Source organism: Phalacrocorax aristotelis, chromosome 1 (assembly GCF_949628215.1).
Source record: "Phalacrocorax aristotelis chromosome 1, bGulAri2.1, whole genome shotgun sequence".
In the NCBI taxonomy this organism is placed as follows: Eukaryota; Metazoa; Chordata; class Aves; order Suliformes; family Phalacrocoracidae; genus Phalacrocorax; species Phalacrocorax aristotelis.
Window position 1 is genome coordinate 158,285,159 of NC_134276.1, and position 19,025 is coordinate 158,304,183.

At 43.2% G+C, this 19,025-nt stretch overlaps 1 long non-coding RNA gene across 3 annotated transcripts; it reads left to right on the top strand.

Annotated features, from left to right (window-relative positions):
• The first annotated feature begins 963 nt into the window (after positions 1 to 963).
• Positions 964 to 10,263, top strand: LOC142048478 (uncharacterized). Of its 3 annotated transcripts, XR_012657482.1 has the most exons (4): positions 1,298 to 1,604; positions 1,900 to 2,072; positions 4,778 to 5,053; positions 5,658 to 10,263. It is a non-coding gene; the product is annotated as an uncharacterized LOC142048478 (long non-coding RNA). The 3 variants fall into 3 exon arrangements; XR_012657483.1 differs by lacking the exons at positions 1,298 to 1,604; positions 5,658 to 10,263 and adding an exon at positions 964 to 1,276 and having other exon boundaries at positions 4,778 to 5,222; XR_012657481.1 differs by lacking the exon at positions 5,658 to 10,263 and having other exon boundaries at positions 4,778 to 5,222.
• The last annotated feature ends 8,762 nt before the right edge of the window (positions 10,264 to 19,025 follow it).

Genomic DNA, 19,025 nt, shown 5'->3' on the forward strand with positions numbered 1-19,025 from the left:
TTCCCTCTTGGTACCAGGAAGCTGGAGAATTGCATAATGGGGCATACGGAAGAGTTTCTAAAGAGGAAGTGAGTCAAAGTTTGTTATTTTCAGTGCAGCCAGGACTGTGTTTTCTGCCACTTGTTGGAGGCGGGGGATTGATTTACCCAGCATAGCTGTGCTACAGGAATCACAGCCAGGATCTGGAGCAAACGTCTCAGTTGCGACATCCTGGCAAGAAGCTTGTTCTAACAAGTAACTATTTTGAGAAGAGGAAGAAAAAAGAACAAAAGTTGGCAAGAAGAGCTGCAAGGGCTGCACTTCATGCGGATGCTCCCTTCTGCTCCTCGGGCCTTGCAGACCTGGCTGTGCTGTCCAGACTGAGCTCCCTCTGCTCTGCCAAAACAATCTCCCTGTCTGTCTCTAAGGCGCTCCTGAACACCCACAGTCTTTCTTAACTCTGCTCCTTTGCCTCTCCACCCTTAAGCCTTGGTTCCCTTCCAGCTACTGTCACTCCCATGTGCTGCTCTGCGCAGTGTGGTTGCACGCAGGTCTCCCTCCCCAGCTGCAGTTTTCCCTGCACCGTTTATCTCCTAATGTCTCAGTGCCCAGGTGCGCTGAGGGGTACTGAACCCCGTTCCTTAGGCAACACTGTCTGCCTGTCACTACCCACAAAATCTGAGATGTTCGTGTAGTGCTTAACTTGCCTGTGCTTGGCGTCTCGTTTGGTCATTTACATCTGGGCAAACACAAGGTGGCTGTGATATATGACCAAATGTAAGCAGCTGTAAATTGACAAGGGCTGTTTGTCACCGTTATTAATCCCTTGAGTCACAGTGCCTCCAGATATTTCCTATGTCACCTCTATTTTTATTTCTTCACAAATAAAGACTGTAGACTTCACTTTGCTCCTGCTTACATCAGGCTTGACTCAAGCCTCTGACAAACAGAATTACACCAGACCTGCCCTGGCACAGGGTGGAAATGCATCCTAGGTTTTGCACCGTTTCACAATTATTATGAAATGTATGTTGACGCTGAAGTACTAAACAGCATCAGGAACAATCTGACTCTTGTAGACTCACTATGAAAACAGACCATCTATTGTCTTGAATATTTCAGAAAAATTGGATTATAGGTTCAGGGCTGGCTTTTTGGGTTTTCTTCTTTTTTTTTTTTTCACTTAACTCACTTAATACTATCTAACATCAAAGGAAATACTTGTTGTCTTTATCCTGAACAAAATCTCTGCAGCTGGGATACAGAAGATATCAGGCAGTGCAAAGTGCAGTAGCCGGTAAGTGAGAGAGCCATCGGACCTTTGACATTAACCTGAGGTTTGCTAAATCACCTACTTAGATGCATGGCAAAATGCTTCACACTGAAATAGCTTTCAGTTGCTTTCCACTGTCAACTGATGGTAAAATAATTAATGTTTGTGATATTTATATGGGAGACTTTTAAAATATTTTGTTAGCACTGGTGGGAGTGTACTAACAAAATTTGACCTTTCTCCCAAAATCTTATAGTATTGTTTTAAATTTAAATTGAGATCTTTACTAATTAGCATTTGCTTGGAGATCCCTAGACTGCAGAGTACGAATGTGAAGATGGAGAAGATCAAGGTAATTGTTCCCTCATATAATGGGCTTCAGATTAAGCAAGGCAGGCACACACTGAATTGCAGTGACCCGGAGCCCTTATCTAGCTCCAACAATACAGCACAGTTCTGACTAAGAAAGATTTCTAAAACTAAGGCATTGAGTACTTGTTGAGACAATGTCAAAGAGGGTGCCAGGGCATGCCTCAGATATACCAGCATTGCTGAGTCACGGGAAGGGATAGGAGAGCGTTAGTGACTTTGTTTTATAGTCCTGTTGTTACATTCATGTGCTCAAGCGATATTCTTCCTTTCCTCAGACACAACAAGTGATCACTTGCCAGCTACTGACCATAGGGAGAAAAACAAGTCAAAGCAGGAACCCAAAAGGAAAAAAGAATATTTTTGCTCCACGCTGCATATCCTTTGAGAAAAGAGGCTTTGGGAACTTGGCTGGAAAAAAGCCCACAACATTCACTCACAGGACTCAAAGGTATCAGATGGAAATCAATTAATTCTGTCTCTCCCAGCAAAAACGATTCTTCTTTCTCACCAAAAGGATTTAACAGGCCTTTTGAGGTTTGCAGTCAATAGAAAATAACTTTATAGAACTGGCAGTTTTCTGGCAAAATATTTTATTCCAGTTAACCATTCTGTGCATTGTCTGGAAATTTGGTGTGATACAGATATCATGTCTGGCTATAGCTTTGGTTTTCTCTCTGCCCTGTGTTGTGTTAAACACTGTCACTGGCCATCACATCCACAGTACCAGGTAGCATCCCTCAGGGTACATTCATCTGCTCAATTTGCAGTGAGGTGAAAAATGCCCTTATGCACCACATTTCAGTGAGGCTCTCCTGAGAAGTTTCCTCATTTTCTCCTCTTTCATTGCCCTTTCTCCAAACCCTCTATGCTGTGCTCCCTAGGTGGGAGTTGTTCTTCTGCTCCCCAGAGTTGTAGAGGCTGCTTCTGCCCAATGCCCATCCCAGCACCCCCAAAGACCGGCCCAAAGGGCTGTCACGTGCTTGACTCTGCTCCCATCTGCACCCTGCTCAGCTCCACGTAGCACCAGTGATAGCAGTAGGGTCACGCTTCAAACAGAGCAGCCTTCAGGGTCAGGTTTGGTGTTCAGTCTCTTATGTGTGCTTGACCTCAGATTTTCTGATTCCTGAATCCTCCTATCAGGTCAGGGTTTCAAGGCATTTCACACTTGCACCAGTGCAACCTTCTGTATATCAAAGGCCTTTTCCTTCCAGAAAGATGTCCAGAGCTTGATTATGGCACATTCAGAGGTGAAGACTTCATAGTTCCCTAGGCAGTTTCCTTGAGTGGTTAATTACTTTGACCATTAAAACCGTTAATCTTAATTTTTTAGCTGACCTTGCCTGGCATCAATTTCCAGGCACCCATTTTGTTGTGACTTTAGTTGATTTTGTACCTAGCGTTTTCTCCAGTCACCTCTTTGAACTTCCTGTTGACAGACTGAATTCAAATGCCTTAAGTGTTTGCCTGTCAGACATGTTTTCCAGCCAGAGTGCCATTTTTTCCAGCAACCATTTCTAAATTTTCTAGCTGCTTTTGAAGATGGACACACTGCCACCCAGTGCAGTAACGCAATGGCAAGAGGAAGGTACAGGCAGATGAAGTGTCTTTGTCTTTGTGATAAAGCTAAAGCAACCTTTACTTGACTCTACATAAAACAACCAGCCTGTAGTTTCCTTGTGAAATTTGCTTTAGGTCTTGGCCTCACCCAAAGCTTTCTCAAGGAAACCAGAAGAGGGTAAGATGTTGACTCGGCTATTTATGTGAAAGCCTCTGATGTCCTGGTCAGTAAGGATCCTGTATTTGGGCTCACACTTGGCCCTTCAGACAGGGCAGTTGTAGCATCCAAGGGGAGAATTTGGACCTGAGGGAGTAATTGTATACCCCTAGTGCAAGGAGTATACATAGCAATTATGTGCTCCTGAAGTGTATGATGCTTCGTAATTATACACAGCAGACCCAAAAATATCATTTAACACGTGTGCTGGTTTTTAAGGCAAAAATAATGGTGAATTTACTTTGCAATTATATGGTCCTTACCGCATACACTTTCTGCCAGTATTTGATACTTACTATGTCATTAAATGGTCAGCAATTGCTTTGGAGGCAAAGACTGCTTGGAAAATTGTTCCCTGCAAAATGGAGCATTATTTAAAAATCATTAACATTTTTCACCACAGCATTTTTCCTAAGGGAAAATATACAAGTCTTGCAATTTGACTTCAGTCTACATTCTTCTGGAGATGTGTTGTGTTCCTGTTGTTCTGAGAAAGCATAACGATGCCGCTCTCAAACTCTGTCTCCTGGCTTTCATCTTAAAGGTCTTTTCCAACCTATATGATTTGATCAGTATTTCTCTCCATCTATTTTCCTCTCTAACCCCTTCCCTCCCAAGCCAGAAAAAATAATTGAAAGCTGATTGTAATTTTAAGCCAACAATATCCCTGCTCCTCATGAAGCCAATGGATGTGGCAAAGTTCCCATTGACTTCAATAGTCCAAGTTCTGTTTTAAGGATCCTTGCCATGTGGATGGAGTAACTCCACTGAAGTCAACAGGGTTGCACAGCAAATGCCTGGGTACAATAGCAGCAGAATCCGCCCCAGCAGTAGGAGGATCTCCTCCAATTTCTTCTGATCCAGGCAGATCTACACATGCATGTATACACACCAGGGTAGAGCTTGCAGTCCATGAGCTCTCTTTAGCTTTGCCAGCATGTTATGTTATTTTGTTTGATTGCTGGGCTGCGGCACAGCAACACAAATCAGCCCAGCCTGGCATGACTGCAAATTAAAGAAAAGGTGGCCTGAAAGAAAGAGGCAACTTTATTCAGCATATTCTATAACAAGATGTATAGAGCTCTAACTAGAGTAATTTTATGGCTCCTAATTAGTAAGTACTGAATTCCTATTTAGCTCTTCTGCTTTTGCTTGAGTTTTCTATTTATTCCAAGGAGCACTGAAAATATTTTGGTGGTGATTCATAATAACGTGACACCAGTTAAGTTATAAGACTAGAATTCCTCATTTTCAGAAGACCAGCAGAATGGCTGTACATTACTGGGTTGTCAAAATAAGGCTTATAGGAGACTGTGGTAAAGCAGGCACCCCATGCTGGCTGCTTATGCAGGAGAGAATTTCATCCTATTCTTTTGCAGATCTTTGCCAACCTGGCAATCTTCAGGACAAACTGTACCCAAAAGAAATGCATGCGTGGACACACAACTCTCATTAGTTTCTGTAGGCATGGCATCCATCCCTAAGTCTGCAAACAGAATCTGTCAATTGGTAATGGCTCCTACCACATCTTGTTTTCAGGCCTGGTGAAAGCAATAAGTGGTTTCTGAAAGCAAAGACCAGACAGCTAATGGCAGCTTTGGTGGAAAAGGAAGATATGAACAGAGCACCTTAGCCACAGAATTACTTGCTGACTGGTGGGTGCAAACAAGTGATTTTAATAGCTGTAATACTGGACCACAAGGGATAGTTCAAATGCTAAATGTCAGACTAAAAACATTTTGTGGGCTGGATTCTTTAATAATAATAAAGTATTCCTCCTCTGAAAGCCACATGCTTTCTTTAGCCATTTTCCTTTTGAGGAAAACCACCTTTTTTCAGATGTTTCTCAGCTGATGGATTGCTATATTGCCTGTCTTAGAAAATAGATGCATGCCCATGTCAGAGGAGTGAGTTTTAAAATAGCTGCCTCTATTAAAAATACTTCCTGATTATATGGCAATGCAAAGATACTTAGGGGGTTCAAAGTAACTATTCACCTCAGGCATCTTTGTCCAGCTCCATGTAATCCCATAAACCGCTTTCCATGGAACACGTTTTTTGATCGCTCAGGACAAGCACTTGTTTTGGGAACGCAGTATGGCCACAGGATGACTGCTCTCAAATACTTGTTACCAGCTGAGACAAAACCTAGGCTTTGGAGCACCTGTGTTTTATAATATTACTAAAAATACTCTGTGAGCCTTCGGTTTTCAGCCTTTCCTGGCTCATAACATCCAGATTCTCTCTGCTCTCCCACAGAGAACAAAGTCTACTCTTGCTTAACTAGCAAGAAGCTCCAAAAAGCATCACTGCAAGCTCAGCCAGCAACAAAGCCAGCAGATCTGCTCTGAAAATAGAAGCAGCAAAAGAGAGGCGTGTGATGACTCACGGCTTAGTTCTGCTCCTGTTTATAGTGGCACAAAACAAGAGTAACTCCCTTGAAATTCATGAAGTTAACACCCTTTCAAGTAGCCACGCTTCTTGAACAATTTTAGATCAGCCTACACTGGTTCAGCATGATTCAGCTTTGATATTGGATTGAATCAACTGGTTTACAACTTGGTGCAGCTCCAATGCATCCAGATCAATTATGAGCAACAAGTGCAACTGAGCTGAAGTGTACTGGTGACAAATAGTCCCACTGTTTGGGTGACACAGATTCTGCATCATATAGTCTAAGACTCCTCCAGAGAGAAGCTCCCCTGCAGTCACTGAATGGATATCAGTATAAATCAGGTGGTAAAGTGTGGGAAGATAGCTTGACTGAGGGATTAGTGAGAGTCATTTGTTGTGTTTCTTACATTTCCATGGCATCACACAACACAATTTTTGCAGCTTGGTTAGTTCCCTAGCTGGGAGAACTTGCTGAGCACAAGGGTGGGTTGAGGATTTTGCTTGCTTGTTTGTTTTCCTCTGAAAAGCAGGAGGTTTCTCATTAAAAATTTATGGGAAATTCAGTTATAATAAAGATGTTTCCATTTTAGTGAAAATATTCACTAGGGGAAAAATATTTCTCAGCCATCTGCACTGTGTGTTTTCAGTTCCTGAAGAAGACAAAAGAAAGGTGCCTGATGTCCTGTGGGAAGTCCCAGAAGAGGACTATATGGCATATGCAAAACAATCCAAAAAGGTTTGGCAACAGACCTAGGGCAATAAGAAGCACATAAAAAACACTAAACAATGCCCAAATTACTGAGATATCCACCATCATTAAGCCCATGTAGAAGCTGATGGAGGTATTCTGCTGATTCAGTAGTGTACAATGCTCTGAACAGACCCCCCACTTAGATTTCTGGGCCACCTCATAGCAAGCGAGAGAAGCTATCAAGTTGTTGATTGTCCACCAAGGAATGGAAGTGAAAACAGCTAAACATCTGCTATTCTTCATAGCAACATTACAGCTCAGCTATGCAATTCACCTAGCTAATTTCTATGCAAACAAAATGGTGTGCCAGTGTTGCCAATATTCTAAATCAAGGTTGTAACCTGAAATGGTATTAGAGATGCTATAAATAAAGATAACTATCTGTGGTGTGGGGGGCAAGCTAATAAAAAGGATCCCACATCTGTGGGGATTTGTGGTGCTGCTCAAAGGGATGGGATTCAACAGACACAGCTGTTCCTTGCCTGTTGTTGCCTCTGCCCATACATTTTAAACAATATCCATATTTAATTGAACATTCTCAGTTATATTTTCCCAAGTGCTTTTGAAAGATCTGTTTGTTTCATTTTCCTTTGGCATCTTTATCTTCCAGCTGCTGATTTCCTTATTACTGAAGGCTCCATCACTCACAGGAGGTCTAGATCTCAACTGTTCCTGCATTCAGTAGATTTTAAGCCAATGTGGCAGGATACTATCCATTGAGATATGATGGTATTTTTTAAAAAAGTAACTATAGTCAGATCGTGCCTTTAAAGATGTGTGTGGGAAAAGTCAATCCCGGGTTTCATCCCCTTTGGAGCAGCTGTGAGCAGCATGCAAGCACTGTGTTATGCTTGCCTCCACGTATCCTTTTGGGCCCATCTGTATACTAATTTGCTGCCAGCAGGAAATGTCAACATAGGGCCTTCCCTGCATTTGGCTACTGCACTGTGAAGCTGAAGCCTTGAGAAAAAGGGCATGAGGGGCATCTATACAACCGTGTGTGAAGTGAGGCAAGGATGCTAGAGCTGGGACAGAGCAGCTGCTTGTAACCCCCAGGGCAGACCCTGGGCACAGCTTGCCTAGCCACCGTGCTGGGTGAAGGGGCAACATTCATCCAGAGTCTGGGCTACATCACATGAACCTGCTCCATCTTCTTTGTGGAGCCACAGCAGTGGAGTGGAGGCCCACAGGGGATCAAGCCCTCATATATCTTCAAAACTTCTGCACTCTGAGCTCCACTGCTACCCCCATTGAAAGCCAGATATATAGGGCATACGAAAGGCAAAGGAAGCCAACTACATCTTGGAAATGAAACTGCTTTCACAAATTTAGGGTTGTTTTCATTTTTGCTAGGGCACTGACCAGCCAACTCTGGACCACGATCCCAACTCCAGGCATCATGGCACATCTGGAGGCCCTGGGGTGGGCGCTGCTCTGCTGCTGCCTCTTGTCTCTGCTCATGGGAGGGAGGAAGATGATGGGGGACTGCTGAGATATCCCAGAAAAGGGAAAAACAGCTACCCAAGGAATACAGTGCTGAGACATCCCAATGTCTCTGCAAGGAGTCAGCCTGCGTGACCCAACCTCAGCTCCTGGCAGGTCACCCACATTTGGGGCTATCTGAGCCCCAATAACGAGCCTGGCAGCTGTTCCTGCCCCAAGGGCCCTAGCCCAGCAGTGGGGAGGTTGTAGAACATCAGCAAATAAGATGCGTCAAGTGTAAAATTAGCGTAGATAAGAGCAAGAGATAGTCTAGTTCTCCTCAGAGGTGCAATGTCTTAGTTAAAAACAATGAAATTTTGCTCAGCACACTGTACAGTTTCAAGACACATGCTGGCATGACTGAATAAACTCAAACTTTAAATTCAAACAGTTGAAAGGAATCACATACCAGATACAGACAAAGTTGTTAAGAAGGTAACAGACACTTTAGTCTTTCATCTTCGGTCTTCTTTATGGCTCTTTCCATTAATTTCAAAGTGGTTATCACCTCCTTGAAATTCAGCAGTGTTGGAGGGCATGATCGGACAGGGGCTGAATAATAGGATAGAATTTTAAGGGGGATGAAGACATGAAGCAGTGGGAAGAAGCTATTCAATCTGCTCTGCTTCATGCATTTCTGCAGGAAATGGATGTGGCTAACACTGATCAGAGGTAGGGGAAACATATTTTAAATATGTAAAATGTGTATGAAAATAAATGCACTTATGTGCCATAGGGTCACATATCAGAACCATAGAATCACATGATCAAGAAGAATTGTTTGCTGAAAGGTACGGTTAGCACAGCTTAGATGTAATTGTTATGGTCGGTGTTATGCTGTACTTGCAATACCATTACAATCCATTTAGTTGCCCAAGGGAAACTTGGGAAGGAATTTAACGCTATCCGGATGAACACTGGAGGATTTGCCCTCATGAGCTGGACATTTTTTATTACTCAGGACTAAACTGCAGTGTCACTGATATTTCTTTAATTTTGAAATGATACATACTAGGAAAGTGCAAGCATAGGAAAAGCTACCTGATAGATATTGTATATGTCTGCAAAGGAAGGCTCTTTCTCTTTTTAATGAGCTAAAAAAACCCAAGCCTGTCCATAATCCCAAAACAGGATTGCACATTTAATCTAATTATGCATTAGACTCTGGAAAATCCTGAGAGCTTCTTGCTATGCAGTTTGCTTTATTCCTCATCTAGGCTGAAGCCTCTGAGCTCACTTTGAGGCTCTGTGACACTGTGAATCTGATTCAGCAAAACACTTAAGTATACACTCAGCCCAAGCACTTTGAGGACTTGCATCCTAGTTTGGCAATACTTTTAAGCACTTACAGAATTTTAAGCATACACTTAAGTCCCTTCAACTTCATTGAAGCATAAGATCTGCTTAAGTATTTTGTTTAATGAAAGTGTAAGTGATTAGAATATCATAAATGCAAACTGATATTTCTCTGGTTTGCACTGCTAGCTTCTTTTCTAAGTAGCCCAGCCTGTCAGATCTATACGTTTATACTCATTGAAAATGCAGAGCTGTGTGTGGGAACTCTACAATTAAATTCTCCATTCTGTTTGGTTGATTTTCCCTGCAGATGTGGGGGTTCCCAGCTCTTTTGGGAAGTGCTGTGCTGCAAAAGATTTAGCACAATGCTGAAGCCAGAGCAGGGCTGCAAGTCAGGTTCACTGCATGTGACAGAAACAGATGAGTAAACTAAGCTCCATTTCAGGCCTCTTAGGCAAGATTTGTGTGCCTAGTTATTTATCTTTGGCTCTAATCTTGCAAGTCACGTGTGAGCAAATAATCTTCATCCACTCAAATATATCCTTGAAGCTGGTGGAAGCAGACAATGCATAGAAAGTTTGCAGGGACCAATCATTATATAAGCAAAGAGAAAACAGGGCAAACTCAACTCAGAAGAGATATGTCCATCTGCCACTGAAGTCAGCAGCAATTTACCAACAACCTCAGCAGAAGCAGACTCTGCACCAGAGGAGGGTCTGGGCCTTCTACTGTCTGTGTCATCCATATAAGCAAGCAGAAAGATTTCTTTTCTCAGACTATTATGGCATGAAATAAATGAGCTCAGGCAAAACCATCTACAAATCCTCTTCTTTGCAGTCTCTTTTATAAGGCTGGGTAATTATATAGGAATTACTTCTCAGACTGATTTTTCTCATATAAGACAAAGATGACAGGCAAGATACAGTACAATAAAGCTGACTTTGAATGAACAGTTATTAAGAGTTTCGGCACTCTTGTCAGTGTGCAATGTCCTTACAGGCTGGCTCCATGGGGAAAAAGTTACATGGAGACAGCAGAGGACAGTGGAGTCATGGTGGCTTGCTCTGAATCTCAGCATATATCATGTTCTCACAGTGCTGGCCGGTGGCTATACGGACTGACTCAGGGCTTTGTTCTCAGTGCCAACCCTATCCCAGCACTTTCTTCTGGAAAAAAGAAGTAATAAAATTTCAATTGGCGTGAGTATAACAGATAATAAAAGAAATGGAAACAGAGAAAGGCTGTTATTGCCAAGTTTTGAAGGGATTAATACAATGGCACCTGAAAAATACAAAGAAGAAGTTTGGCTCCATCAGAAAACAAGTTTTGTACTGCAGAACTCTTGCGTTAGGTCTGTGAGAAGAGCCCAGGCTGCACAGCCCATGTGTGAAAGTATCTCCCGCTAGTCCTTCCCTTTAGCAGAAGAGTGCATCCAAATTTTTCCCTGACAAAAAGACACAGCTTGATTCCTAAAGCTGCAGGACGACATGTCAGCTGCTGGGAAATCTGGTGGTTGCAATTAAGCAGGAGGGCTTTTGGCACTGGGTCATGCCCCACAGGAGAGCAATCCACCCCACGGCTTGGCCAGAGAGTTTTAAAGAGAGATCCTTTCTCAGGACATACTTAAGAGAAAAGCCATCCTAGAGGAGGTAAAGGCAAGTGGTAAAACTGAACCAGGTTCAATAAACTATGTTGACAGAGACATTGATCTCAGCACTAAAATGAAAAGAAGATTAATCTAGCTTTGGTGATGCTAATGCACATGGGAATCAATTAGTACAAAGGGACTGCAGAAAGCCCTAAAAACTCTCACTATACAGAATTCTTGTCAAAAGGTTCTTTTGGAAAAGACCAAAACACCCAGGAAACCAGCAGCTTTTAAACAGAGAGAGGTACACAGACAGAGGTCAGACAGAGGAAGAGAAATACCACTTCTCTCAGCTTTGAAGGGTTTTACCCTTGAACAGAGCTGGTCAGCAATACCAAACAACTTCTGTAAGAAGGGTAGCTAAGCACGGAACAGGCATCAAAAACACCCCAATTGTACACCCATCATCTTAAGTAGGATATCTTAAACCTGATTTAATCTCAGGCATTGTGAGTAATTTACCTGAAACATCCATATAAAGTGTTTTGTTGCCCTATGCTTCTTCCATAGTCAAAGGAGACAGGATGATTCAGCTCATCTCTTCCTCATGTGCAGCCTCAGGTGATGGTTGAGGGAGTTCCATCAGGGAAGGGACTTAAGCCCTGCAAGTTGGGTCAGGGCTGTTTCTCTGTCTTACGTTCTTCACAAAGAATGATAATACCTCTTGGTCCCACTCTCCCTTTGATTCTTCTACTTGATTATGAGGTCTCTGAGACAGGTAGAGGTCTCCAGCTATTACACTAATATACAGAGTAAGTTCTACAGGACAATTGCTGTTGCCTCAGATGGAAGCAGTCAAGGACCCAGAAATGGGGACTTGTTGTTTTCATTTTGAACAAAACTTTCCAGTGGGCCCTTTGGAAAGTTATTATGTTCACTAGCCAAGTTATTACGTTCACTAGAAAATGACCCTGCAATATTGTGGCCACAGTTCCAGGAGGCTCGGATAAGTCATGTTTGTTTAGGGGCATCTTAACAATATGGAACTGAAATATGTTTTCCTTCTCTCCCTTGTTCATATTCCTTATTAGGCATGAATATGGGGTTTTTATATTTTTGTTTACTCTAGAGTCTGAATTGTGTGAATATCCTCCATATTAGTTACATAGTAGTAAAAAGAGGGCCGAAAGCTTCAAATGATGAGAGGAAACAAATACAAAGTTTTCTTCATGCACAAGGTATGGAAAACACCAGCTACTATTTTCATTAAAATGGTGGGAGGACATGAGAAGAATTTCTAGAAAACCATATTGTGCGTAGATTTGGGTTATATTTTCTTTCTTTTTTCCCCCTCAGAAAATGTTACTTTTCTAGCAGTCAGCTTTTTTTAAAAAAAAAAAAAAACCAAACTCAAAAAGCTCTCCTTCAGCTCAAAGCAGAGCATCGACACCTGGCGTTCAAACTCACAGAATCTAAATTTTCCCCTTGGCCACTTCTACCGGTAACCTCACCTGCCACAGGTGGTTTTAATTCCTCCTGGTAACCTGAGTAGCAGCTCCAGCCCTGCGTGCTTTGACCTATAAAGCCAGAGCAAAAATGCAGCCTAAAATCAACTGCTTGAGTATGAGAGCAGCCTGGGCTGTGATTTCTGTATTTCTGGGCAGTAAATTCAGATCTGTTAGATGCTTTTTCCTCTCTGAGACTAGAGAATCAACATTTTTTAATACTCATATTTTGGCTGGCCGTGGGGCAAGAGGCAGAATTCCTCAGGTAGCGTCTCCACAGAGATGCAGGCTGTCCTTTCCCTGCACCCTTCAGGGACAGCGGGAGAGCCACAGGGACTGAAGCCCAGCTTCCCCAACATCGTGTCCGTCCCAGCTTTGCTGCTGACCCCCTGGGGCCTGAGTCTCCTAAAGGACCTAATTTTCAGAAACGCCAGACACCTGCAGGTCTCTGGTGGGAGCTGCTGGTGCTCCTCACACTGGCAGATCACATGTGTGCGGTCTGCAGCAGCAGTCAACTCCAGCCATATGCGGCCAAGGCCTTGTTGTGGTGTCTGGCTGAGCAGCATCCATGGTGTGCTACATAAAGCCCCGATACTCTTTCTATTATTGACAAAGGGAGGGTTTTTGTGAGACAGGGGTCCCAAGGCAAGCCCCGAAAATGCCTGTGGAGCAGCATCTCAGCCTTGCTTGGTGGTGGGACACCCTGGCAATGGCTGACACCAACTCGAGCCAGCGCCTGCAGGGAAGACCCCAGTGCATGCACATCAGAGGCACCACCATGCTCGCCGGCCTCGCCTCGTCCTTCCCCTGGCCTGCTGCCAGGAAAGGCCTGTGGGGCTGCACTTGTGCAGCCCAAGCACTTCCACCATGGGTGGCTGTGGGCACCCCGGGACGAGCTGAGGTGCCCAGGGCCATCCATGACCTTCCCCATGGCTGTGGGTGCCCCTCGGCGCACTGGCCATGGGGTTTCACACGGCACACGGTGTGGCTCTAAGCAGCTGGAGGCCATCAGCACTGCAGTAGAGTACCTTATTTAACCTTGGGGAAGGAAACACCAGTGCTTTCCCCTCTCAGCATTTGTTTTCAGTTGCTAATCCAGGAAATACATGTCCTTTCTATTTACTTAGAAAAGAATAAATAATAACCACGTTTCTTCTCAGCTCCTTGACTCTCCCCGGTCCTTTTCCCACTTCCCCCCCACCTCGCTATTAAAATGGAAACCTCTGTGTTACAGACATCACCAGGCTGCTAGAGCACTTAAGCAGCACCCTGTGAGCTGCAGCCATTTACTATGTGCGATTGTTTCTGCGAGACCTAATAATTCTACCATTGTTATTATAACACTGTGCACTAATATAAATGAGCTTGTAAATAGGGGTCCAACTAAAATAAAACCATTATAATCGCAGCCCAGGCTGTAAATCAGAGACTAGTGTGTTCTGCTGTGGTTTGACCAAGAGCCAGGCAATAGTCAAATAATCAAACTGCAGATGTTGGGATAGCAAATCTGCTTAAATTTAAACAGTGGCAAAGGTCCAGACAACAGGGGGGGCAGAAAAGAGTCCTTTGCACAATGTAGGAATTCCCGCCCCCACCTTTCTTGTTAACTGGGTCTATAAAGTAACCAGACATGTTACCCAATAATAGCACTGTTCCTCGGCAGCTTGCACACACCAGCACCGGCTCACAGGCGCGGGAGCCATGCAAAGCGTCTGCAGAGTGACTGACAATTAGCACTAGCTGCAGGCTAGTGGCGGTGTCCCCTCTACCAGCCCCACAGCCACTGCCGATGGTGAGACCAAGCCCTCCAAGCTTTCCTGGGGAAGAAGCCCAGGGGTACCCAATAACAACCTGTACCATCACCTTCATCAAAGTTACCCCAAATGTCAATGATGCAGGGTCACAACTTCACCCCCTCTAATTTCTTGAGGTTCTTGCTATGACTAACCTCACTCCGTCCTCTGTCTCACACTCTGACGACCCTGTTTCCCCATGGTGCAGCCCAGGACACAGCTGCAGTTTGGATTCTTGTTCAGGGGAGTTTGTGGCAGGCACTTACCACCCCTATGCCTGGCCAAGGGCTCATGTCCCTACCCTGAAGCATCCTCGGCCATGGCACACAGAGACACCTGCCTACAAGTGGTCGTTTCACTGAGCAAAGCAGCATGCGAGGGGCAGCGGGGAGACCGTGCTGCAAACGTGGGGCAGCTGAGAAGAGGAGCCACATGGGACTGTCACGCTCTGCCAGCTGTTTCCACAGCTGTGGGAGACACAGTGCAGTTGCTTCTCCTCCTAGCCAGAAACCAGGATCTGTGTCAGTAGCGCTCAGACACAGGTGGTGTGTTTTCGTTTGGAGAATACATGAGCCTTGGCTGTTGCCCCATGACATTTGAAATGATGTTATAAGCTTCTTTAGGAAAAGTATATGGTCATTTGTTTCTCTGACAGCCCAAGGCAAACAAGTTGGATGGGTCCTGTTGCCCACCATGTTGTCACATGTGGTCACAGGAGGACCGTTAAATGTGAGAACCTCCTTGATGTAACTTTAACTTGCCATAAAGGAATTTTTTATGCTATTTTTTAAAATGTAATATTTAAGCGGCTGCTGGGCAACAAGTCATAAGAACAATCAATCACACGAACAGATGCCATGTAAATACTTCTTTTAAGCAAGTAGCTCAAGAAATCATTGAGTGGATAAAGCAGTGATCTCTCCAGGGGAAAATCAGCAAAATGAGCTCGCCAGCCTTAGATGAAGGCTGGGCAGGATACAAACCAGTCATCCTCCTGAAGCCGCTTCTTCTCTGTGGCACTGACACAGCAGCTGTTAATATTAATGTTATTTCCCTAAAACCTTGTGACTAAATTCCACTAGCAGGACAATTTGCCCTGCCTGCTCAGGAAATATTTGCTGTTAAAATGACCCGAAGGCAACATGAACCAAGCATGTTCCAGCCCCAAACTGCAGGGACCCCAGAAGGGGATTTTGGTTCTGAAAAGCTCATTCACTGATTCGAAACCTTTTCCTTAGAATTTGAGTAACCAACTTGGAAGAACATCCTCTTTCCTCCTTTTTTTTTTTTCCATTCTTGGTTCTTTTTAAAGGATAGTGTATCTCCTGGAGGCAGAGAACTTTTTTGGCCTGAGCCTCCCTTTGGGTGGGAATACAATGTTAGAAGCAGAAAAATGTACCACTGTGAGTACGTATTGGAATACTAACACCTTGGCATGCGCTTCTTGCATATCCATTCTGCTGGATCCAAATTTCCACAGGTTTTCCTGCTCTTTTTGTCAAGGGCACCATTTTTAAAAAGTGCTATTCTTTTAGTCTCAGATTTACAGTAAGCCCATTGCTCAGAGGAAGCGTGCAGAGAAAGCCCGGTTTCCTTTGGTGCATTCCTAAGTGTCTTGGTGAGACGAGTCATTTTGGTGCATGAATCAACTCTGCTTCCTCTGCCTGTCAGAAAAACAGTGCAACCTTGTACTGCTGATATATGCCACGCTGCATGGGATGTGGTTGATCTCTTCTGCTGCTGCTGCTCTACAGAGATCTGTTTCACAATGTGTGCAGTAACCAGATTAAAATCAATGCTGGAGGTTGTTGTGAACATTAAGCATTAAATAAACTCCAACATTGTACCGTAATTCCTCATGAATGATTAGATCATCCTGCTGGGAGTGCTACCATTATACATAAGGCAAATGTCACTGGGTGCCTCATAAATTTAGCATACAAGTACTGAACATATTAGGTCTGATTCACTGCTGCCTAGCTTCAGTTTATCCTAGTATGAGGCAGAGGAGTTACATCGGCATAAATGTGCAGTGAAACACTGGTTCCCTTCTCATTTTAAAGGATCAGCTGTTTCCACTGACTTTCATAAGACTGACGCTAAGTAGATTCACAGTTACTCTGCTCCAGTGTCAGTTGTGGTAGATCATGGAAGCCGGTCCCAGGAAAAAATATAAGCTGGTATTTCTGGCATTGAAATTGCACCCCTAATAGTGAAGGTAGGTCTAGACTGCAAAAAAACCCATCTGCTCTGGAGCTGGGTTGACAAAATCGAATTAGCTGATGTAGGTTAAAAAACCCATAATGGAAGGCAGCTTGGCTTTTGGCACAGGATAGCTTCCCAAGCGCAGGTCTACCATGGAGCTTATGTTGAACAGGAGCTACATACATGATTCAAAACCCAGATCGTCTCCAGTTCCCTGGCACTTCAACCAAAGAGCTCCTGTCACCCACACTGAAACTTTCCTGGGGAAAGGGAAGGTCAGAGTGACACCATGTGTGTTGCACAGCTCCAGTTCCAAATACATTGACTTTCCCTTGATGTTTCAGATTTTCTGTGAAAAGAATAATTTCCCTCAAAAAGAGCTTCCCTCCACCTACTGTTTGTCGGGTGGAAATAAATGTCTCCTGCCTCAAAAACATTGTTGGAAAAACCTTTAAAATCATATCCTATTGATAACAGCACTGATACTAGAGCAGAATGTGGCTTCTGAAGCTCTCTGGTCCTTGATTTTCTCAGTGAAGGATTATTCCCCCTCTGTGTGTGTTGCCCAAGGTATTTTTAATGAGGTGTTGACTAATTCCCTCGGGAAACTTTCCTGCAGTCTGACAGGTCTCATTGTTAGCATTCTACCCAGCCTAAATTTTGTTTTACCAGACTTCGTCTCAAATTATTTCCCTCTTTCCTTGGTGTATTTTGCATCTTTCAAATATTTGTAGGCAGTTATCATATCCCCTTTTTAGCTGTCTGTCAGCCAAGCTAAACATAATTAGCTTTTTTAATCTTCCTCCATAAATCCAGCTTGCTTTCTTGAAATCCAGTCCCCTTCTCCTACTTACGTGTCTTTCTGGTATGATGAAGCTACATATTTTGTGGTTGTTTTTCACACGCCATCACTGATAGCAGTAGAAAGAGGCATCAGAAAATCAGTAGATCAGCAGATCAGTAGATCAGGGACGGTTTCTATTCTAGGTTAATTTTTTGTTCTTTGTAATACAAACTTAGCTTTACAGTCAAATAATTTAGGGTTTCCTTTGAAAATTGTTATCAGTTACTATTTACAGAATTCAAACCCTGTGCAGTATTTTCAAAGCTAATTGCTGTAAGAGATTAATTAGCAATTTTGTGCACATTTTGTGGATAGACTCTGCAACAGTAGAGTGCTACTGGAAGATTAATTTACCTGTCATGAATATTTGTTAACTGATGGGGGAAAATGATGGTTTTTTTCAAAAGCTATTCACAAAATATTGTCCAGGACTGTTTTTTTTTCCTTTGGCATGAGTGAAGCAAGCGCTCCAATGTCCCAGCACTCACTATCTGACCATTGGCTACAGAATGTCAAAACTTCATTTTTCAGATCTATGTAAATGAGAAGGAAGCATTTCCCAGCATATGCATCCCACAGGAGTAGATCGGAGTTTAACCAGAGAAACATTTTGCACACCTATTGATTCTGACCACAGGCAGTATCTACTTACTCATTCAGTCATTATTTAGTATATAGCCAGATCTTTGGGGAGTAAGGGGCAGGGGGTTAAGTGCACTCAATGGACATGCATTGAGTATTCATATTCTCCAACCATTTCTAAATTTCTCCTTGAGATCAAAAGACTTCAGGGACTTAATAATACTTTCCATTTCAGACATGTTCCAGAAGGACACTATCAAAATACTAAAGAAATTTGTCCACATGGAGATTTTAAAGATGAACTACCTTCAGGACTTGGGCTGCTCAGTTCTCAAGGCGATTCTGAAAATCTCAGTTTCATGTATTAGTAATAAATGACTGAAACAATTTCCTAAGGAATGCAATTGATTCTTCACCCACTGGAATGCTTGTACCAAGGTTGGTTATTTTCGAAATGATAAACTGTAATTTAAACAGATGCAAGTCATGTCTGGTAAATCTCTATAACTTCTGTTTAGCAAAAGGGGCAGATTAGAAGCTAATCCTTTGTTTGCCCTTAAGCGTATACTAACAGCTTCTTCCTTCATTGTATGCATACAGATTTGTAGATTTTCACTTTGTCTCCCTCAAATACCATAGCTATGATAAAAAAGTGTAAAAAGGAGTCTGAATAGTCAAAGGCCTTCAGTGTAAGTAGCAAATGAAGCAGGAAAATCCCCGCTGCAAGAAAATCCCCTGAAGCAGGGGTAGAAGCATGCTATGCTTGAGATAGGTGTCCTTCAATACTAATACCCTTCCTGAGAGCAGAAACCTTCGTTCTTCAGGCCTCTTATTTGCAAATTCCCAAGTCTCCTCTAAATACAGCTGCAGAATGAGTGATCACTGCGGCTGCTTGAAGTTTTTGAAATTTTGGAATTTAGGCAAAATGCTTTAATTACAATTTGAAGGGAAGCTGAAAAAAGTATCATTTTTTCCAGTGGATTATATTGTTTTCACAACTTTTCCTATGAGAATGTGTCGGTACTGAAAAATCACTTAGACAGTAATCGTGTCATGCAGGTCTCCAGTTTCTTTGGTTTAGCTCACAATAAGCTCATAAGGAATACAAGTGTGGAAAAGTTGAGAGGAAGATCCAAGTCCAAGCAAAATCAAAAGAAAGGGAGCTGCTTTTGTTATTACTATAGCTC